The sequence below is a fragment of the Cetorhinus maximus genome, chromosome 16 (genome assembly GCF_964194155.1).
Source record: "Cetorhinus maximus chromosome 16, sCetMax3.hap1.1, whole genome shotgun sequence".
Lineage (NCBI taxonomy): Eukaryota > Metazoa > Chordata > Chondrichthyes > Lamniformes > Cetorhinidae > Cetorhinus > Cetorhinus maximus.
Window position 1 is genome coordinate 71,729,608 of NC_135894.1, and position 24,337 is coordinate 71,753,944.

The 24,337-nt window shown below is 42.0% G+C and overlaps 1 protein-coding gene across 7 annotated transcripts in view; it reads right to left on the reverse strand.

Moving 5' to 3' along the window:
• The window catches only part of bbx (BBX high mobility group box domain containing), a 206,377-nt gene that overhangs the window by 153,911 nt on the left and 28,129 nt on the right, over positions 1–24,337 (reverse strand). For 5 of the 7 annotated variants that reach the window (XM_078560034.1, XM_078560035.1, XM_078560041.1 and 2 more), the window contains 2 exons: positions 11,279–11,351; positions 9,973–10,048 (listed from right to left, as the gene is read on the reverse strand). The exons of 1 other annotated variant lie outside the window; for it this stretch is intronic. The gene's annotated coding sequence lies outside the window, so the exon portion shown is untranslated. The remainder of the gene's footprint in view (positions 1–9,972; positions 10,049–11,278; positions 11,352–24,337) is intronic. One more of the 7 variants, XM_078560038.1, reaches the window with a different exon arrangement.

Sequence of the window (24,337 nt, forward strand, 5' to 3'; positions counted from 1 at the left end):
GAAGCTGATCCTCGGCCTTATTACCGTGTTGCGGGTTTCGCCCCCAAGCTGCACCTCTGTGCTCATCTCCTCTCTCCGATGGAGTAACATGTCTGTGAAGAGAAGGCTACTGCTCCTCCTGACCCTGCTGTACATCTGAGGCCCAAGGTAAAGCAACATAAACAGCACCCATGCTGATCTGATATGGGAAGTAGAGATCGGATGTACAAACATCCAATGTAGTGAAAGGCACCTCTAGAGTAGTAGAAATCAACAAAAATGAATGAAAGGTCACACTCAGAACAAGTACTGCGAGCAAAAGCCTTTCACATAGGCAAAGAGGCAGGAGTGAAATCCCAGTATTTATGGTGTTTTTTGCCTGTCATTTCTTCAGCCCCATCAACTGCCCCTATTACTTTCACAGGTGATTTCTGAGGAAACCTGTTCACCCACTGTTAAAAATGAAATATCTTGTCAAATGGCTGTTAATTAACTCTTGACATAAATAAATCAACAACCCGCCTTACCGGAGGGGGTTTCTTGCATGCAGCCAAGCCAACTACAGTTAAATGAAAGCAAAATACTGCAGATGCTGGAAATCTGAAGTAAAAACAAGTAGTGCTGGAAAAACTCAGCAGGTCTGGCATCATCTGTAGAGAGAGAAAAACAGAGTTAACGTTTCGAGTCTGATATGACTTTTCTTCAGAACCAGCTAAAAGTTAAAGTTACAGTTGAAGTTGGTGGGTTGGAACCGACTTCCAGGCTGCTGTTAATGATAATGCTTTTAAATCGCCCACTCGCTCCCAAATCCACTCACTCTTTGAAGTTAAAATTCACTCTTTTGGTTCATTGCTCCCTTTCTGGGCCTCCAAAGTTAAATATTATGTCAGGATCTAAAATTATGGATTGGATTTTTTTAAAACTTTAGGGTCCAGATTGGGAAAACATAGAAACATAGAAAATAGGAGCGGGAGTAGGTCATTCGACCCCTTGAGCCTGCTTCGCCATTCAATATGATCATGGCTGATGCTCTATCTCAACGCCGCACTCTCCCCATACCCCTTGACGCCTTCAGAGTCCAGAAATCTATCTCCTTCTTAAATATATTCAGTGACTTGGCCTCCATAGCCTTCTGCAGTAGAGAATTCCAGAGGTTCACTACCCTCTGAGTGAAGAGTTTTCTCCTTATCTCAGTCCTAAATGTTCTACCCCATACCCTGAGACTGTGACCCCTTGTTCTAGACAGAGGAAACATCATCCCTGCATCCAGTCTGTCCGTCCCAGTCAGAATTTTATGTTTCAATGACATTGGAGATGGTCGGGCATGCAGTTTAGCACCGCTGGCAGCTGTACTGGTTCCCCACTGCGACCCCAACCCTGAACCATTTTGAAAGAGGCCACTTGGGGTTGGATTAGCTCAGGCAAGTGGCGGGTAGCCAATTTAGGCTAATTATATTTATTAAAAAGCCTGTCAAGGTCCTGTTCCCGCATTGACTGGGATTTCCAGTCAGCACTGCAGGCAGCCCTTGTTGCCTGGACGCGGGCTTTGGGCAGGAAATTGGGGAGGGGGTTCATAATGGATCAAGCAAGGAAACACCTCTTCCCAGCCCCCCCCAGACACATAACGGCTGCCAGGCCACAGCAGCCCCTCCAGGATCATGGCCAGACAGTTATCTCATTTTTAAAAAATTAAAATGAACATACCTGCACTGGTCCCCCACTGTCTGCATCCTCACATTGGCAGCTCGCACCTCAGCCATTGGGAGACCCTCAGGCATTGGCAGCCTGCCCCTTGTTAATGTTAATTGTATTGTTAGGATACACAGCTGAAGGGCATGGTTTAATTAAATACTTTGAGTACATATAAATAGGGGGCAGCTGGGACACTGGGAGGTTGAGGAGAGCCATGAGACTGAACAAAGTCAATAAACTCTCTCAGTAAAGAAAAGCTGTGAGTCTAGGTTTTGACCACTCACCAGCTTTGATTCTATTAACAAATGTCATCCCCAATTGGACAGCAAGCCTACCCCGTGGCCTAAAATTAGCTTAAGTGTTGAAAATTGCAGTTGGCATGTCGAAAGTATGTTGCGGTATGGGGTCGAGACCTAGAACTAGCCCTTATTTCCAACTCCCGGCCTCGGATTAAAAATTCTGTCCCATATTATCAACATTGTCTTGTGACGTGAATTATCAACCCTAAATGGCTACGGTGATATTAATCCACATTGACAGCATCAATCCAGCAATTTCATGGCATACAATTAATTTCAATGGGGGACAGATGCTCAAGCTAGTTTTTTTTGGTTTTATTAAGACTAACAGCAGAGTAGTGCAACAATATGTAGGAAATTGAAACCCCTGGTATACCTATTCTTCGCTGCAACTTGCTGTATTTTTTATGAACTAAAAATGTCAAGTGCCTTTGATTCATCATTATTTTTCCAGTAATTTCTGGCCCTACATGTTGACTCCACTATGTTGCAACTAAAAGTTAATGTTTTAGGTCGATGACTTTTCAACAGAACTTTCTGGTGAAAGGTAATCAAACTGAAACATTAGCTCTGTTTCTCTCTCCACAGATGCACTCTGATTTTCTGAATATTTCCAGCATCTTGTTTTTATTTCAGATTTCCAGCATTGGCAGTACTCTGCTTTTTGATAAAGTCAGTTCATGATGGATTAAAGTATGCTTTTCAAACTGTATTTATTACACCATCTAATAATTTTAGATGAGAAGTTATTAGGCTTCCCAAGATGATGTTGATGCATGAATCATTGAAATTCTGACTGACAACATAGTGCCCAGCTTCAGAAGTAAACCAAATTAAATTTCAGCAACTACTGTTTGTAAGACTTTTTTTTATTCATTCTTCTTAAATTGACTGTCACATTTCCTGACATTAAGTCGTGACTATAGTTTAAAAATTAGAACTTCATGGGACAGCCTAAGGTGGAGAAAGACACTACAACAGATCCAGGCTTTCTTTCTAAAATAAAACCATTAAAAAGTCTGGCAAATATGATAACATATTTTTATAGAATTTTCTGAAATATCCCAAAAGTTGGGAGCAATAAAAAACATAAGCAAATGTCCTCTATGTGCTAATAGTAGCAAAAGCACTTGTGTGCTTTAATTACAAAAGGCAAAGCAAATTTTTATTTCACCAAGATCTAGATGTGCACATGGAGAAAAAAGACAACATGGGAAAAATATTCTTTCACACAAAACAAGTACCCGATCCATCATTCGATGCATTTAGTTTTGTCAAATTTCTTCTTTTAATCCTCTTCCAGCTCTTTAGATACTACAGCTTAGCTAGTAATGGTGGATTTTGCATACAATATATTGCTATGATACATAATTCAAGTCCACACTCACATGAATGCTTTCGATATATAATCGATTATTTCTTTTAGAAAATCTAAGTTATTTTTCAATGGTGAAAAATTTGCAGAATTCAAAAGCTTTACTGTTACTTTGATAAATATAAATTAAGGAAAACCTTTTTTTTCCTTTGAGAACTGCATGGATCAATCTTCCCTAAATTCATCCTTGGGATCAGAATCACAGCAAACCAGTGCAGCCATGGAACAGATTTGTTGTGTAAGTCGGGTGTACCTGAATGAGTATGGAAACAAAGTGCTTATAGGGAACAGAACTTGTAAGTGTACAATTGGGTAGCATATTGCAATCTCTCTAGCCAAGGCATTCTCTACACTGTACTGCAGTTAGAAGGTTCATGCCTCCCACTGTACAGTCACTCCACCTCTCTCCATCACCTTCTGAGAATGAACTTAGCCCCAGGTGTCAGAAGCAAGATGTGTTTGCAAGCACTGTGCAGTTTAGGTTTCACCCAAATGCACGAGAATATGTTTAGCAACATCATAGGACCCAGCTGACACAGAAGTCATCTCTGATCAACAATTTGCGTTTCTGAAAATTATAATTTTTTAAAAATACTCCATGGCCAGGATTTTACAGTTCATTCTCAGAAGGTGATGAAGAGAGGTGGAGTGACTGTACAGTGGCAGGCCCAACATGCCAGCGCGTAAAATGATGTCGGGCGTGTGCCCCGCGTCACCCCGCACCATCACGATATTTCGGAAGGCGGGCGCACTATGAGTACGGATGGGTGCCTGCCATTAATTAACGGGGCAGTTAAGGCCCTTAAGGCAGCAACTGATTTACATTTTGCGCAGCCCGTGCGATTTTCAGGGCATCGCACGGGTGCAACGAGCAGGCCACGTTTTCAAAAACCTCATCCACGGATGGAATAAGAGAGGTGAGTGGGCTCGCTAATGCGAGTTGTTAGAACTTTAGATTATTACTTACTGCTACTTGCTTGTATGAACAGGACAACTTCATTCGCTTCAGAGCTGCTTTAACAGAAAAAACAGGCTTTGGTTCTGGCCTCCGGAGGAGTCATAACACTTGGGGCCTTGCAGGTATCAGGCAGCCTTCCCTTACCCTGGGAATGGGGATTGTGGTCTCCACTGGAGGCACCTCCTCTGAGGAGGAAGAGAGGGCCAGAAGTGGGAGGAGGCCAGGAGTCCCTATTCAGCCTCCAGGGGAGCCACCTGTGGGAGGACAGGCGCAGGCACAAGGGGCACAAGGCCGACAAGAAGTGCAGCGGAATAGGCCGCAGAAGACGCCACTATCCTGCTGCCAGGGTTTACAGGCAGCGATGCAGCTACCTCAATATGTCTGAGGTGCAGTGCCGAAGGAGGCTCCACCTCTCAAGGGAGACAGTGACCTCCATCTGTCAGATAATTGGCCTTGAGATCAGCTCCAACTGTATGGACACCCCATGCCAGTGGTGCAAAAGGTCACAGTGGCCCTCAACTTCTATGCCTCCAGCTCTTTCCAGGGCTCAGTGGGGGATCTTTGTGGAGTCTCCCAATCAGCTGTCTACACTTGTGTCAAGCTGATGACAGATGCTCTGTTCAGGCATGCATTGACTTTCATTCACTACCGCACGGATGAGGCCAGCCAGACACAGTGAGCCAGAGACTTCGCGGCCATTGCTGGCTTCCCCCGTGTCCAGGGTGCTATAGACTGCACACGTGGCCATCAAGGCACCAGCAGGTGAGTCTGGTGCCTTCGTCAACAGGACGGGCTTCCACTCCATGAACGTGCAGATAGTGTGTGATCACGGGATGCAGATTCTATAAGTCTGTGCAAGGTACCCACGACGCCTACATCCTCAGACACTCCCAGGTGCTGAGGCTCTTCAGTGTTCCAGCCCGGCTGGATGGATGTCTGCTGGGTGACAAGGGCTAGCCCCTCAAAATGTGGCTCATGACGCCTCTCCGCCATCCAAGAACAGAGGCCGAGCAGCGGTACAATAAGAGCCACGCCTCCACAAGGGCTGTGGTAGAGAGAACCATCGGTCTTCTCAAGATGCACTTCCGACGCCTGGACCACTCAGGGGGCGCACTCCAGTACCCTCCAGATCGTGTGTCACTGATAGTGGTTGCATGCTGCGCTCTCCACAATCTGGCGCTGGAAAGGGGGAACGCAGTGGAGGAAGCGGATGTTGATGCGGCTAATCTGGCAGCAGACGATGAGCCCAGTAGTGAGTCCAAGGACGAGCACACTCAGGAAAACACTGAGGGGATAAGGTGCTGAACTGGGCAACCTCCAGGAAGGCAGGGACACCCAGGAGGCTTTGATCCAATGCTCCTTCAGCTAGCCTACCAAATATGAACCACTACCAAATGCCAGAGCTACAGGTTCCATACTTGATATTCGACAGGAACATTTGCTTGATGAACAACATGCACTATGTGCCGTTTCAATAAAGCACAATGACAAACACGTCACTCGTAACATCATGGGTCACCCTTTACCTGCAGAACTAGTGAAACACCCAGAGGCTTGTTGAAAACAAGAACACTTACTGGTGTGGAGCCTGGCATACATAAATCAAATTAAATGTAAAGGTGTTTCACACCTGACATCACATCACACCAGCTTATAAAGAACTTAAAAGTGGGGCAAAAAAAGAACACCAGTGAGAAGCCTGTGTTGTGCCTAAGGTGATTTACGTTTACGGGTGCTACATCTAGGTGCTCCCCCTCGCTGGCACCAGCATTGGAGACAGCCTGCTCACCGTGCTGTCCTGTTGGCCTTGATGACCTTGGCGGGCTTCCTCTGGCCCGTGGAGCCTGTGCTAGCCCCGCATGGGAGGGAGCGGCCAATTGGCATGGCTGGTACCTCCCCAGTCACTGCAGCCTCATCAGATGCCACAGTCACTGGCAGAGGCGAGGGGGAGCTGCTGCCGTCATCCGGAGCGCCCTGAGAGGAGCTCGCAGGGAAAACAAGCAGCTCGTGCGCCAATGTCAAGTCGCTCTGGACCTCCCTGCTCACCACTGATGGATGGACACCGAGCTCGGATATTTGGTGCATAATCCATCTCCCACACTGACACTGACCACCTGAAGTTATTGCCGGTGTGAGGGCTTGCAGGTCTGAGTACATCCCCAGGAAGCCGTGACTGAGCTCCTGAAGGAGCCTCTCCATGACAGTCGCCAGCCACACTCTCCATGGAGGAGGCAGTGCACTCGGCCATGAGGGTCATTGCATTGCTCATGCTCCGCATGGACTCCTCCATCACGGGCACCATGGCACGCGTACCCTCATGTATCTCCGCCAGATCCTCCCACACACCCTGCTGGTATTCCAGCATCTGCTGCCTCAGGGACAACTCCAGGGGCACATCATCAACCACCGTCTGAGCACATTCCTGGTCCCCATCAGTCCTCTGACTGTCGGCGCCCTGGACACTCTCTGCCTCTGCCTGCACCTCAAGCAAATGTGAAGTGGCCTCACCGCTGTGCACCGAGATACTAGCCAACAATCTTATTCCCACCGAGGTGCTGGTATCGGCCCTGGTGACTGCCTGGCTGAGAGGGTGTGATGCTGGTGCATTCAGATCCTCCATGAGCAGCGGTCTTTCAAGCTCTTGAGGCTGAGGGTGTTCTGGTGAGCCTAAAAGGAAGAACAAGGACAAGTGATTAGTTGAAGTAGTTACACTGTTACTGTGCATGCCTGGCACCCAAATCAGGGTGCCCTCGTCTTTCCATTATTAATGGAGATTCCATGTTGGAGGCTCAAATCAATATGCAGTGGAATGATTGTAATGACAGACATTCTGACAACAGTGCACTGTACTCTTACCTCCCTGTGGCACCCCAACCTCATCGCGGCCGGTTGATCTAGGCGCATGGTGCCTCTCCAGCTCCAGCGCCTCCTGCTCGCGTCTGGTCAAAATTAGAAGGTGGGCCAGTCCTCCGCCTCTCTGCATTATTGTGGGCTGTCTTCTCCTGACAGGACAGAGGAGCATTGATTAGTCCACCCTGTACCTGCAGTGCCATTGCAGCCTGGCCAACCCCACCTGAGGAATACCTCGCAGGGCTCAGCCAATTCGTGACCCTGGAGCCGCAAAACACTCATTCCAAGCAGCCAGGGCTCATCCCCTTGCCCAGATGCTGCCTCATTGACATTTGCCACTCACACTCTAAAACCTCCGAGGTCCAGAGGGGAGGGGCCGCTGCTAACTGCTGTGCTAAGTGATCCAATCCAACACGGTACTCACCCTCCCTGATTGCAGGAGGTAATTAAACCGCTTGTGGCACTGCACCCATGTGCGCCTCACCACATCATGGGGGCTCATCATGATGCCACTTCCTTCGAGGCATGTTTGGTTAGGTGGGGGCGCCTCTTCCTCCCGTCCCTTGGAACAAGGATATCCCGGTGTGCTGCTACCTCCTCCAGGAGGGCAGCGAGGCAGTCGTCTGAAAACCTCGGGGCCGACTGCCCCACCGGCCTGCCCTCCCGCCTGGCCTGTTCTCCAACGACGTTCTGCATCCGTCCTGCTCCACAAAGTCAACGGCTGCCTGCGCCGTTTTTGAATAGGCCGCTGGGTCGCCATTGGGACCCAGCGGGCATTGAGCTCCCGCCCCCGCCTGCCTATCTCGGAGATACACATTACGCTGGGCGGGCCTTAATTGGCCCACCCGCGTAAAATAGCAGTGCACACCCGATCGCAGGCGGTGGTCGGGTTCCCGACTGCTCCCGCTGAGCCTGCCCGACGCAGGAAAATTCAAGCCCATATATACAAGGGTCGCGTGTTTATTTTTCAAAGTTAAAAGTTAAGTAGTGAAGGCAAATGCGCTGAATTTCAATCAATGTAAAATCACTTTTCATTGTTACTGGACTTACCATGAAGGCTTTCTAAATTTCTACTCCAGCCCACGTCTTATATTCACTGTGATAGTATTTCATTCGATTTAAAAAAAACAGTAGCACACTATAATATTCACTTTCTCAGTACATCACAGATACATCTGTATTACATGTCCCTTTTATTAAAGTTTTCTCTTTCAAAGTTTTCTCTTACACTTCGGTGTAAACTCTTTCACTGAAATATTAATCTATCTTATAGTCCAAATATTAGATTATACCTATTTCTAAAAGGTAAGTAAACCCTTTCACAAGAACTTTTCAACTACATTCATTCTCAGTTATGTATTAACATTGCTCTACTGAGAAAAATTCAATAAAAAAGCAAGTATATGGAACATCATTAGTTTACCATCATGGATATCTGCACAGAGAGAAAGAGCTGAAAACAAATTCACTTGAATAAAATGCAGAAAAAATACAAGTTATATTGTGGTTATCATGTCCTTGTTTCACTTGAGCTGATGCTTGTATGTGCTGAATCCTGTTGTCACCTAGGTATTAAAGACTATTGTGCCATTAAACTAGGAACAGCTTTCTGGTTATAATGTCAGACTTCAAGAGATTTCTGGAAATGCTGCAACCAAGCAACTGGAGAATCTGGCTCTAAACTGGAATGACCAAACAAAGATTGGGTGACCACCCTGCGGAACACCTTCCTCAGTCTGCAGGCATGACTCTGCGCTTCCAATTGCCTGTCATCTTAATTCTCCACCATTGATCTCGCCGTCCTCGGCCTCCTATACTGTTCCAATGAAGCTCAGCGCAAGCTCAAGGAGCAGCACCACATTTTTCGATTAGGCACTTTACAGCCTTCTGGACTCAACACAGCTCAACAATTTCTGACAATAGCCACTGCCCTCATCTTATTTCTTTTTTCCTTGCTTGCTTATTTTTTTTAAATCATTTTTTGACAGATGATGTCCATCCTTCTGCCTTTCACACCTCTTCTAGATACATCTTTTGTTTATTTTTTTTCCCCTGTCCTATCAACACTCCCTTTGGCCCTGCACCACTAACACTTGTCATTTAATCTCTTCTGCTTTCCACCCTATCACAGATCTTTCCTTTTGCTTTTATTTCCACACTCCCCATTTTCACTTTCTTGAAATCTATTCCAATCTCTAATCTTTTCCAGTTCTGATGAAAGTGCATCAACTTAAAATGTTATCTGTTGCTCATTCCACAGATGCTACCTGACCTGCTGAGCATTTTCTGGTTTGATTGAAGAATTTGTGCAGTTTGGAAACAAGAATACCAGAATGATTCTTTCCCCACTCCAGAATGGTTAATGTTTGAAGACACAACAAACTGAGACATATATTTCACAATTTGTTCTGTGCTAAATGCAGTAGTCGCACTTAAAAGGCCAATCGAAATTACACTATTGTTTAATTGAGAATTTTAATTACAGCAATTGTAGAAGAAATATTTGTTTTTTTCTTTGAAAAGAATAGCTCTGAAGTACCACAGGACATATGTACTCTAATTTCCAACTTCTGACAGCAATAGATTTAACACAAAATGGATAATTGGAAGTATAGGTCAATTTTGTCACAACAAAACGCCAATATTACAACCTTTTCAGTGCAAAATTCTTGATCCTGCCATAGCTCTACAGTTAATAGAAGGGCTTAATAAGATGAACCCCTCCTAACAAGAAATAATTCTGTCAGATCCGTGAATCTGCAGTAAGGAGGTTTACTCTACAGGGTCTTGTGAATCAAAAAGCTTTGGATTTTTCTTACCCAAACAATGGAAATGGAATTTGATGTGATGAAGATGAAGAAGTTTTTTTCAAAATCCTTCTCACTTGATCACAACCTAAAAAGAAAGAGATATTACTATGCAGAATGAATCATTCAACAGAATATGCAAGATGAATAAAATGGTCGAGTGCTATAATTTTTAATCACTTTTTGACAGAGGATGTACATCTTTGAGATCAGAGATGTTATCTCTGTTGCTCTTTCCACAGATGCAACCTGACCTGCTGAGTAGTTTCTGGTTTTACTAGAGAATGTGCACAGTTAGAAACAGGAATACCAGAATTAGTCTTTCTCACTCCAAAATGGTTAATGTTTGAAGACACAACAACCTGAGACATATATTTCACAATTGTTCTGCGCTAAATGCAAGAGCTATATTTTAGAAGCCAATTGAAATTACTCCATTGTTTAATAGAGACATTGCAGTATAAATGAAGTTTTCTTATACTCATGTTTAGTTTAAGCTGATTCTGCTTTTCTTAATTGTACCTAAAATGTTGCTGTTAGAAACTTCATGTGCTCTTTTGGATTCCTGAGCATTTTTCTTTATTCAAAGATCTGCCAAAAATGTTCCTTTCTGTTAATTTGTATATCAACCACAAGTTATAGATTACCCTCCCCATTTCCTTCCCCACCTCAACCTGACACAGGGCAACTTTTGAGGAAATATTTAATGTATTTTCCTTTGATAAGGGCACCTCTGACGAGAAGCAGAACACATGTATTCTAATATCCAAAAGACTCAGTATATGATTTAGTCGTTTGGTAGTACAGAATTGGAGTATTGCTGAAAAAAAAGAGACATGTCAAAGAGACATGTTAAACCAGGCAGCTTCGCAGTTAACTGTCAGTCACCATCATTAGTGCATTCTCCATGGCAATGCCTCTACCAATCAGAGTCCATTTGCCAACCAATCTCTTCTCATACAGTATAAATTGTTGTTTTCCCCATTATTGGTATTCTTGCAAGTGTCCTGATGAGTGCAAAACGAAAAGCTTCGAAATGTCCTATTTTTTTCAGCAATACACAAATATATGATTGACAACTTCTGACAGCAATAGCCTGAACGCAAAATGGATAATTGGAAGAACTTTGTCACAACAAACACCAATATAACAACCTCTTCAGCGCAAAATTCTTGATCCTGCCACAGCTCTACATTTAATAAAAGGGTTTAATAAGATGAACCCAAACAAGAAATAATTCTGTTAGACCTGTTAATCTGCAGTAAGGAGGTTTACTCTAGATGAACTTGTGCATCAAAAAGCTTCAAACTTTCCTTACCCAAACAATGGAAATGGAATTTGAAGTGATGAAGATGAAGTTTTTTTCAAAATCCTTCTCACTTGATCACAACCTAAAAAGAAAGAGATATTACTATAGGGAATGAATCATTCAAACAGAGTATGCAAGATGAATAAAATCGAGTGCTATAAATGAGACCTATATGCCTATTGTCTCAACAACTGGGATACACAGCACTGTAAATATTTGGGTTCCACATACTCTACGTCATGTCAAAGTTTTTGAAAACGCACACTTCACACCCAACCTTACACTATCTCAACTTCCCACACAAACACAACACATCACACAGCCTTCTTGAATTGGTAAGTGGAGCAATCTGGACCATAGGCTTCCCTATGAGACCAACAATGCATTCATCCTACACAATCTGTCAACAGAAGATTGCATTATCAAATTATGTGAAATGTTTTTTCATTAGCCCATATAAACAACAACAAAACTTGATTTTAACAGTATAAAACATGGTCAAAAGGCATATAGGCCTCTGACAGAAGTCCAAATACATTTGTATTCAAAGTGAGCTGCCCTGTTTAAATTCTGATGTCCTGCATACATACATAGAAATTACAGCATTGAAAGAAGTTACAGCACTGAAACAAGCCACTCGGCCTAACCGGTCCATGCCTGTGTTTACCCTCTATGTCAGAAGATCGCGTGATCAAGTTTATACATCTCATTCCCATATTCCTTCAACACCTGTTCCTTCATCCATCTAATCAATCTAATCTTAAATGCTAACAAAGATTTTGCCTCAACTACTAAAGCTGTAAAGCTCTTGCATTTAACTTTGTATCTATGGCCCCTCAACAACTGGAAACAGTCTGCTTTTACCTATTCTGTTCCAACCTGTCATATCTTTAAACATTCTACTAAATCACCCCCATTATCTGCAACATCCTCTCAAGAAAATTTGAAGTTTACCGTCTTTCCCCAAGCACCACCCCCACCATCCCAGGGGCAGGTTGGCAGACGGGTAGGGGGCGTAAAATTGAGCACAATGCCATTCACGCTATTCCCAGCGTCTATCCGCCCACCCCAGCACCAACTGCAGTTTTACTAGTGGCAGGAGAGGTATCAAGCCCAACTTTGGACCAAGCCTCTCCCCACTCCCACCGGAATTTTCCTCTGGCAGGCAGAAGCCAGTGCCAACTGGAAAGCCCAGTAACTTTCACTGATCAGGCTGATGATAGGCACGTGCAGTGGGGAGAGGGGTACTTCCTTTACCAGCCCCATGGGCCCAACCGAGGCCACCCCGTTCCCACTGCCCCCAACCCTATCCCCCCCCTCCCCCACCACCGCCCAGAGTCTCACTCCCCCACACCCCTCCTTGGCCAGTCCACCCCAGTCCCCATCCCAACCCAAAATTACCTCGGTACCCAGCTCCAGTAACTATCACCGTTGAGGACTGCATACAGTCTCTGCAGTGGCCACTACTCCAACTGGCTGACAGGCTGGCAGCTCTTGGACTTGGGAGTTCCTCCCCATATGGGGGCAGTAGCCTCGGCTTGAGCCATTTAAAGGCCTACCAATCATTAAATAGCTCTGGGGCAAGCTGCCAGGGCAGGGTTGGGTTCGCCCCCGACATCTGTGCTGGGAGGGCGGGTCTCTAGCCGGGTGCAAAATTCCATGCATCTACACACAAGGTCTCCCAACAGTGGTCATTAGACAGTGATCAGGAACAGGACTCCTGGCCTACTTGTCCCTTCCGAGCCCTGGGAAGTTGAGGCCAATTCTCCCACCCTACATGCTCCCCCCAGCTTAGATGAGCTAGTGGACTGGAGATCAGACCTGAAGCATATTCATTAGATAAACTTGCCAAGCTAAAGAGTAATTTGAGTTTTATTTTGATTGTTGCTATTTACTTACTTACACTTAGTTCCTCCGATCCCGTGTGAGACAATAGGCAGCAGGATTAAGCCACTGGCCCCAGTCTGTTGCAATCTCTTTTGCTTCAGCTCAGGCGGTGTCCCATTCTTGGATGTCCTCCTTAAATGTACTTCACCAGGTCTTCTTTAGCTGGCCACGTCTTTTTCTTTCGTCTGGTGGTGTCCATTCTATTGCCGCTCTAGAGGCCAGGAGGCAAAATACTTATCCTGCCAGCCTCAGTCATCTCTCTGTCACAATGTCTTGCGGACACCTCTGACCAGCCCTTTGTTGCACTTCTTCATTGATGATGCTGTCTCTCCATGTGATGCCCAGGATCTTACATAGGCAGCGCTAGTGAAAGTTGTCCAACTAACATGACACCTTTACTGTTCAATTCCATGTCTCTCTGGCATAGATGATGATTAATACTACTATGGACATATAGATTTACTGCTTCATTAATTCTTTTGTGGACGTCTATTGAGTTAAAACTTTGTCAAACTGTATCCATACTGGGAAATATCTACACTGAGTGGTTACCTCACATGGAGATAGGCAGATATAAGCCAAGTCTATGGAGCAGATTGCACACATAATTCGCCAAAACGAATTCCATATCATACCAATATCAGTAAATTTTTTGCTGAAAAAGAGACTTGCTGTCAAAGCTTTTCATCTTGCACTCAGGACAGATTCGCAAGAATACCAATTGTGAAGGGAGCAACAATTTATACTACGCGAGAAGTGAGTGCTGATTACTCGGCAAGTGTACTCTGATTGGTAAAGGCGTTGCAATGGAGAATGTACCAACTCCACCACCTCTTCAACAGCATGTCCCTTTTTACAGTAATACTATCAAACAACTACAAACGTCAGTAAAGTGAAGCTTGGTTATAAGACACCCTATAGTCTCTCAAGATAATTTTTCTCAAATAGGGAAAAAAGAAAAAAGACAGTTTACTGTTAAATTCAACCAAAGTTATCAGACACGACCTGCGTTGATGGCAAAAAAAATAACTGTTAGGAATACGTATTAGCTATAATAGTAAACACAGAAAAGGCGTCTTATTTGTTTGAAAATATTTACAATTTAACTATATAACAGCGTCACCTTCACTTGCCACTCTACGTATTCCTTCACTTTTAACAGCCTGTTCAAATCTTCTCTTTCCAAACAAGCTTTCAGACCCACTTCTTAGCCTTTCCCTCCATGGTTTGGAATCTATTCCTTTACTTTGTATCACACCTTAGGATGTCTCCTATGTTAAATACAAGCGTCATCTTTAGACCACAGGCATATTGAATACAAGATGTTCTTGGGTCTCCAGCCTTTCAACACGTTGAGGATTTAGTTTAAAACAGAACTTTAAATTTTAAAGGTTTTTTGACAAATGTTATGAACATGTTTTACTTTACATTACTTGATTTCAATTCATCATCTATGCAAATTTAGATGACCCCAGCTGGGATGATACTCTAGTGCTATATCAGTAAATTGACCAGAAGAAGAAAGCTGAGCAAAAAAAAAAATCTTTAAAAAGTCGAAGCTCCATTATTTCACAGCTATGTTCTGTCACAACTGTAATCACGTGTACTTATTTTGAATAAGTTTAGCTTTGGTTCATAACCGATGGGTACTTAAGTAATGCTTGTTTCCCCTTCAAAATAAATATATTTTGTATGTTCAAGATTAGGTTTAGGGAGGTTACAACAACTTTTAGTCCAGCTCAATGGTGGAGATGCTGCTAAGGAGCCTGTTTAGTGTTGTGATTATGTTAACTATGGGATGAAAGCATACTTTCAGCCTGGGTACAAAACTATTTTTTTAAATCAAGTGATTCATTTTTGGTACCAGGGCATCTCTGGAACGTCCAGCATTTATTACCCACCCTTAGTTAATGTAGTAAGGTTCCTTCTGGAGTCACTGCAGCCCGTATGGTGATGATCCATTTTTTTCTAATCTCCTAACATTAGATTAATTTAAACTGAAATTATGTGCTGTGTATTTAAGAATATCTATGTCAACAGGGTAACAGTGAAGAATACTAATACTACCCTATTAGTGTCCACATTGCCTGGCAATCACGAACCCCAGCTAAATATGCCTGAGGTCCCACCATTTTGGTTCAACTGTTAATAAGGGACTTAAAATCTAGATTGAACAAAAGAAATAGGAGCAGGAGTAGGTCATTCGGCCCCTTGAGCCTGCTCCACCCTTCAACAAGATCATGGCTGACCTGAATGTGGTCTTAACTCCACTTTCCTGCCTCTCCCCCATAACCCTTAACTCCCTTGTCGATCAAAAATATGTCTAACTCAGCCTTGAATATAGTCGATAACACAGCCTCCACTGCTCATTGGAGAAAAAGAATCCCAAACACTAAAGACCCTCTGAGAGAAGAAATTCCTCTTCATCACTGTCTTAAATGGAAGACCCCTTATTTTGAAACTGTGCCCCCCTAGTTCTAGATTTCCCCACAAGGGAAACATCCTCCCAGCATCTACCCTGACAAGCTCCATCAGAATCTTATACCTTTCAATAAGATCAGCTCTCATTCTTCTAAACTCCAAAGAGTATAGGCTCAATCTGCTCAACCTTTCCTCATAAAACAAACCCCTCATCTCAAGAATCAGCCTACTGAACCATCTCTGAATTGTTTCCAATGCAAGTGAATCACTCCTTAAATAAGGTGACCAAAACTGTACGCACTGCTCTAGGCGTGGTCTTAACAATGCCCTGTACAATTGTAACCAGACTTCCCTACTTTTATACTCTATCCCCCTTGCAATAAAGGCTGACATTCTATTTGCCTTCCTAATTACTCGCTGTATCTGCATGCTGACTTTTTGTAATTCATGTACAAAGACAACCTGATCCCTCTGTGCCACAGCAATCTGCAGTGGTGTAATGGTATTGTCACTGGACTAGTACTCCAGATACCCAGAGTACCTGGGACCTTGGGACCTGGGTTCAAATCCCACCACAGCAGATGGTGAAATATGAATTTAATAAAAAATCCAGAATTAAAAGTCTAATAATGTCGGTTGTCGTAAAAACCCATCTGGTTCACTAATGTGAAGAGAGAGACTGGAGAGAGAGAGAGTCTTAGTTAAAATCTTTTAGGGAAGGAAATCTGCTGTCCTTACCTGGTCTGGCCTACATGCAACTCCAGACCCACGGCAATGTGGTTAATTCTTAAATGCCCTCCGAAATGGTCTATCAAGCCACTCAGCTCTCAAGGGCAATTAGGGTTGGGCATAAATGCTGGCCCTGCCAGTGATGCCCACATCCCATGAACAAATTTTTAAAAATTCTGCTTTCTTATTCTTCCTACCAAAATAGAACAACCTCACATCTTCCCACATTATATTCCATCTACCAAATATTTTGCAGGCAAGACAGAAACTTGACAGACCAGGTCGGAATTTCTGGTCCTGCGGAAAGTGGGACCGGAAAAACCCACCACTTGTATGCTCCTCGCAACTTGCTTTCTACCAATCTTCATATCATCAGCAAATTTGTCTACAATACATTTGGTCCCATCATCCAAGTCATTAATATAGATCGTAAATAGTTGAGGCCCCAGCACTGATCCTGTGGCAATCCACTAATTACAGTTTGTCATCCTGAAAATGAGCCATTTAACCCGACTCTCTGCTTGCTGTTAGCTAGTCAATCCGCGCTAATATATTACCCCCAGTACAATAAACTCTTGTGTAGTAGCCTTTTATGCAGCACCTTATCGAATGAATTTTGGAAATCCACATACACCACATCTACTGGTCTCCTTTATCCACACTGCTTGTTACATCTTCAAAAAACTCTAATAAATTTGTGAAGCACAATTTCTCTTTCTCTAAACCATATTGTCTCTGCCTGACTGTATTATGATTTTCTAAACGTTTTGCTGCCACCTCTTTAATAAGGGATTCTAACATTTTCCCAATGGTGTTAGGCTAACTGGCCTATAGTTTCCTACTGTCCATCTCCTTCCTTTCCTGAACAGGCTTGAACAGGGGTATTACATTTGGGGTTTTCCAATGGCTGGGACATTTCCAGAATCTAGGGAATTTTGAAAGATTATAACCAATACCTCCACTATCTCAGCAGCGACTTCTTTTAAGACCCTAGGATGCAGGCCATCAGGTCAAGGGGACTTGTCAGCCTCAAATCATTCATATTCCCATTACTTTTCCTCTTGTGCTGATGATTATTTTAAGTTCCTCCCTCCCTTTTGCATCTTTATTTCCTATTCCTGCAATGCTTTTCGTGTCTTCCACTGAGGAGACACAAAATAATTTTCAAAGCCTCTGTCATATTTTCATTTCCCATTATTAATTCCCCAGTCTCACTCTCTAAGGGACCAATGCCCACTTCAGCTACTCTTTTCCTTTTCATTATGTTTTAATATTTCTTGCGAACTTTCTCTCATATTCCAACTTTCCCCCTCTTTTTTTTTTAAATTGATGCTTTGCTGATTTCTAAAACTTGCCCAATCTTCTAGCCTATCTCTTTGCAGCATGCTGCACCTTTTCTTTCAATTTGATGCCACTCTTAACTTCTTTAGTTAGTCACAGATGGTGCATCCTTCTCATAGTCTTTCTTTCTCAGTGGAATATATCTTTGTTGACAGAGTTATGAAATACCTCCTGAAACGTCTGTCACGACTGCTCATTGAAAATGGATGGGTTCATAAAAGTATGAATTGAAAGCTGGTGACAAATTTCATTTTTCCCCCCACTGGTGCAAATATGTTGACGTTTGTAACAGCAAAAAAATACATCAACTGTATTTATGTATGTGCTGTATAGTACACATGTAGTCTGACATTTATCTAGTTAACGTAAACGGAAATCTTGACACTAGACCGAATTTACAAATAAATTCAGCAACAAATGCAGCAAGTCACTTTACACGTTGAAATTAAATTATTAGGTTTGTATTTATGGCTACATAATTACATTTCGGAAATTCATTTTATATCAAGAGCAATCAAGGTACTAATGAGAAAACGGTCCAAAGAAGTGCCTATTTTTCAAATTATTACTCAATTAAAAAACACTTAGAGACATGGGCCAACATCAACAAGCTCCTAGTACAGCTGCTTTCAAAATGAACCTAACACTGGTTAAGATTTTTTTGAAGTTTCATTAAAACCTGATGAAGCATTTTAACATTAGAGTTGACTCAGGTAATATTTATTTATTAGAAGGAAAGAAGGCAACGCCATAACAAATCCTTCTCTCTCTGTGCATTCTCAAAAGTAAAATTCTAAAAAATGACAAAATGAATTTAGGTCCACCAAAAATACAAGCTTGTCCATTCTAAAAGCCCATTAAAAGACATGCAAAATAGTTTATTAGATTGGTCATTTGTGTGGAAGGGATTTTTTCCTTAAATTTTAAATATATTAAGAAGTGCTTTCCAGATTTCCTTTGTCTTATCTTCATTAGATGTAGCTTTTGCTTGTAGTTTCAAGACTTCTTCTGTAGTAACCCTTAAGGGTGCTTTTAAAAGTAAGACATATTTCCAAAGATAGAGAGAATAAGTCAAATGTATAGCTGCATCACAAGCAGAGAGTGTTGCTTAACAGTACAAGTGTCTGAAATCAAAGAAGTTTGGAGTCAACCTGGAAGATACGCATGTATGGTGGAATAAGCTTGAACCAAGGATCCAAGGGGGACAGATTATCCTACCAGTAAAGGGAATCATCAATTTGATAATCCAGAAGCTATCACTGCTGTCCCACAAGAGAGAGAGAGATCAACTCGACCATGCTACCCATGAGGGCAAACATAAGCTTGGACTCCTTGCTAATCACCAGCAGATAAATTCCAGCCCAATCGGAAAACTGGATAACCAATGTTTTTAACTTGTCACCTATCTAAGGAGTTTACTCCTTGAGTAGTCTCATCAATTCGCAATAGTATCAGACACTAATCCCACAATAATTTGATAAGTGATCCAGTTAATGTTACATTATATACTGAACCGCCTTTAAATGTTCTCAGTGTCATCTGCTTTTTGCCACATCTGTTAAAGTGTATGCAGTGTTCAGCGCAGGTTGTTGGTTGAGGATTGGCCTGAAGCACACACAGTGAGACGAAAGTTCTTAAAAAGATTTCTTTTCTTCAGCTTTGTAGTTACAGAACATCAACCAGACTGAGAAAAACCTAAAGGAAAAGCTGTGTAATTGTACTAACGTTAACACAGCATGGCAGACATATGCGCTCTACTGAGTGCCACCTTCACTTGGTTATCAATGTAATTGAAGCAGGTTATTAAAAACTTGACTGAAATTTTGGTTAGATGTTATCTGCACTGTGGCTATATCATGGTCTTAAGGTGGTGTAGCTGAAGATAATGATGTAGCAAATCTACATACAAAGAATAATATATAGTTAGGGAGTGATTATAATACTTTACTCTTCCTAAAAATAATGCAATAGGAGTTTGTACGTCCGTTCCCCCCGACCCCGAGCAGGCAGATGGGGCCTCGGTTTAACGTCCTATTCGAACAATGGCACATTTGACAATGTAGCACTTCCATCAATACTGCACTGGAGCATCAGCCTAGATTTGTGTTGATCCTGAGTAGGATTTGAACCCACAACATTCTGACTCAGTGGCAGGCTACCAACTGAGCCATGGCTGACAGCAATATATTAACAAAGACGTACAGGTGACAAAACTGAGAGTTTGGGAAAAAATAGCTGAACTCATAATTAGGTAATGACTTAAGAGATGCCATTTTTCAGTGCAAACTTCATGGGTGGTTTCATTCAATTTTATGTCAGGTTTTGTATCCTACAACAGTTGGCAGTACAGACAGTAACTGCTAGTGTGCTTTGTGTCACTGATAGAAGGCATTCACACTGAAGAATTCATGACTGGGATGTCATTACTGCAAACATAACAAGAAACAACTCCCAACTCATTAGCAGGCATTAGCTGGCCTGTACACATACTATTTTAAAGCAGGTTCTGATAACTGTATGCATTTTTGTTTGAACAATTCCATTATTCACAGCACACTTTAAAATAAACTGCCATACAGGAGATAAATAATTAAAGAAAGGAAAAGCAAAAGCCCAGGATTTTTATTTTAACAATAGCTGAGTTGTGCTAACTACTCTGATCAAGGTAACAGGAAGTCCCAGCCCTGCAAAATGATGAGATCAGTCATTGGTTCTCAATATCTGTCACTCAATATTTTCTCAGGTGTTCTTCAAAAGAAAAAAAGATGAAAGTACATAATTTGGAGTGCACCATACTAGATGACTGTACTAGATTAACTACCTGAATTAAAATAAATTAAATTGGAAACAGTTCTTTGAATTAGGAGGGAAATCAGCTTTATTTTTCTTATCTTAATTCTTTTGAAAACTTTCTGTTCAAGGTGATGGCTGTACAAATTGCCTAGTATTCCCTGGGTTCGTGGAAAATATGGGCCAGGACAGACTTCTACTCGACCACATGATTCTGATAGTGACCAATAGCTGGGGGGTGGGGGGGGAGGGGGCGTTGGGTTGGGGCTGCGCAGGGAGAGGTGTGAGGACAAATTTGTTATGCAGGTCAGTTCCTGTTCCTATGTGTCACTCTGCTGGTGGTAGGGTAATAAATGGCTTTTACCTGCAGCATTTCAAAAGTTGATTTAGCACAGAAATCCAGAAGCTCCAAAATGTTAACTGAGAGAGGAGAACAAGGACTCTAAGATGCAAGAGACAGTGAGTAAAAGGATATGAAAGTTACCATATAAATGCACGTTATTTGCTTTTGTGTAAAAATATGAAGAGAGTGAAAAACTTGTGTACTGTTAAATGTAACTATAATTATCAGACAATATCCATAGTCATTCATGGCAACGAAAGAAAAATGGAAAAACAGAAAACATGTCTTCCTATTTGTTTGAAAATATTTCTAATTTAGCCATGCACAATGCCACTGATATCCGAGATTCCAATCTGAATATTAACTATGAATTTTCAATGTACTATATTTTTATACTGGCAGGTAATTGGGCCAACGTGAAAAATATTGATCAAAATGATAGGTCATTAAAAATATATTGTTCTCCAGATTATGTCTGTGTGCATATAATTATATGCACATTTGAGTCAAGTAGTTATTGATAAATCTTCAGAATATTCATTTGTTCACATTACTGCCAACCAGTAACTGATGGTTCAAAAAGGCACATAGCACTTTTAGACAGGCTACTCTGATGACATTATTTCAACCTTGCCAATATGAGAGTTTCTTCTTTTGAGAAATAATGCACTGTAAACTTCAAATAGCAATTTGCAGAACACCCAAGTTACCTTCTTGGCATTATTCCTACTCTATTGCAGCTTCGCGAAGCTTTATGAAAGAACAGAAAACAATTACTGAAAGTTTACTAATCACTTGTTTTGGGGCAAAATTTAACATAAAAGTAAGACACATTATTTGGTGTAATTTTTCATTCAAAGCATGTAACAAAATTACATTGGTAAATCTTGAACAATAAATCGATTTCAAATATACGCTCTGTTCATTTAGTATCGCCAAGTTAAGAATTCCAAATACTGGATTTAAATCGCTGATTTAAATCAGAGAAGGCGGTATATTGTGGAAGGGGCGGGGAGGCACAGAGAGAGAATTTATATTCCTTTGGTTAAAGCCACACTTAACATTACTTGCTATCACTGACAAGCACTGTTACTTACAGGGCTGCTGGAAACAGGAACCATAGATACTGCATTTATGGTATTGCTGCTGCACAAATTCGATGTCAACTAAAGGCAACATTTGGATTTGTCCTTTATATAATTACTCCAAAAAAGTTAAATTATTACTAAGATGTCCCCTGCATTAAATCTAAGAAACTTAGTTTTGTTTTACCAAAGTGAACATTCTCTTACTAAGGCCTTCCCACCCACCCTATAAATTGTTTTCTCGTTTGTGTTCAATTAAACATCCCCTGCAGTAAGTATGTAACAGATTGCCCCAAATTATTACAAGGTACAAAACAGGGAATCATTTGGCCTACCTATTTCATCTTTCCATGGAAATCCATAACTGCCTGTACCACATTGAGAGCTTCAACTCATTCACCAGCCAGACAGTGTTCTGAAATGTGCATTTATTGCAATCAAGTTTGAGTTGTTATGAAGTGGTTTTTGAATGCTGTCTAAATACCAAATTCTCCACACCATTATCAAATATTTTTGCTCTCCCTAGGCGGTTAGTGTACAAAGGCTTAGCAGCACTAAATTGTAGGTTGCAGTCTCAAGCTATTCCCCCATATCACGGGATTTCCAATCGGTCCTGGTGTTGCAGAAGACAGACAAACTAATTCTCAGGGCTCCAGCACCTCCTCAGCATAACTTGCTGCTATGAAGGTAGCAAGCAGTGAAACTGTCTGACTCAGGTTTTCACACTTTGCCACTTAAGACATTCCCCATTCAAAACAGACAGGCTGAGAGCAGAGGGGGATCACAAGTTCATGGCCACGCCTAACCGTTCCATGACATGGTATTTTAGTAAAAAATACAGTGTTCCACAAGAGATTCCTGATTTATAAAACTCCTGCTTCCATTTTGCCTATTTTATTTACAGAAGAGCTGTGAGAGAATTATGGACTATAAGCTGAGCAAAACAATGCTAACATTGGTCAAATAACATTCTGGCCATATAAGTCTAAAAAAAAGGGGGCATAAAGCACAGAGCACAACTTCACAGGGAACTACAAAATGTAAAAATATTGAAAATGCTTATGATGTTTAAATACATTGAACATCTAAAAATGGAAGTGAAGAGACTTGTTGCTTTTTAGGCATCAAAATATATTACACTTCCTTTGTCATACAGTGGTGATGCCAACAGAAAGTCCAACAGCAGTAATGTAAAGTCAATTAAATTGGGGCTATTTCCAATGGCCTCTATAAAAAAATCAATCCCTGTCACCCCCAAAGCAGCAACACGGAAATAGATATAAATGTGTCCCTACGTTCAAAGACCACATTTTTTCTGGCCAGTAAGGGGAGCCAATGAGTTCAGCCTGCCCCTACAGGCACTAAAAAGTGGCGTTCACAAAAGTGGCCGATACAGACATATCCCAAACATCATGGAGTTTCAGTGACATTGAATAAATAAAACTATAAATTGTGACTTTCAAACTGTTGGGGTGGAATCCATCCATCAAAGTAAATAGGCTGGATTACACAGCTGTAATTGCCTAGGATATGACAGAGCTGTGTTTTTTTAAAAAAGTGGTGTGAGGAGGTACAGTGCAATACAACACTGTCTTTCCACCTCTTCAGCTTCTAGAAACTGCACTGAAATATCTGTATGTGTAGGATTAGATTTTATGAAATAGTACTCCCAGGGCTAAGCTTCACGAACCAGTAGAATGTAATAGGGAATTTAAGAGCAGAAGTTAACACATCCACACAATTTTCTACCTAGCAAAATTAATGGACAGGAAATTATACATCCTTCATGTACTCATCCATTGCCTAAAGTTCAGCATCAATAGTGTTAATTCCACCCCATCCCCCCCAAAAAATGAGTTGTGCAGTTTCAACCCAGTTCCTAGTGGGTACAGGCCTAAACCTGTATACACAAAAGCCCAAACTTCCTACACTTCACAGAAGCATATGAATTAGGAGCAGGAGAGGCCACTCAGCCCCTCGAGCCTGTTCCACATGTTAAAGTAGCAATTTCAGTTAGGATGGCAGAGGAATATCTTTATTTAGAGAATATATCAAAGCAAAAATGAAATTTATGAACCAAACTGATGAATATGACACTGTACAATAAAGAGGGACAACCAACAGTCCCAAAAGAACGAGAATGTGTATTTTTTTTTAAAAGCGGATCAATCAGGAGATGCCACGTACCAGTGATATCCTGGAACAAAAAATCTTTGTGATGTTCAGAATATTCAGAAGGCAGTTTCAGAAATGTATAATGCCAAAAGCCATGGTCTCAAAACTAAAGGAGGCAAAATTGCAGCTATTACAGAGTTGTAACACTAAGTTTCCCTTCAAGTCTCTAGGCAAGAATGGGAGAGTCATAGAATCATAGAGCTCTACAGCATAGAAAAAGGCCCTTCGGCCCATCGAGTCTGCGCCAGTCAAACAAGTACCTAACTATTCTAATCCCATTTTCCAGCACTAGGCCCA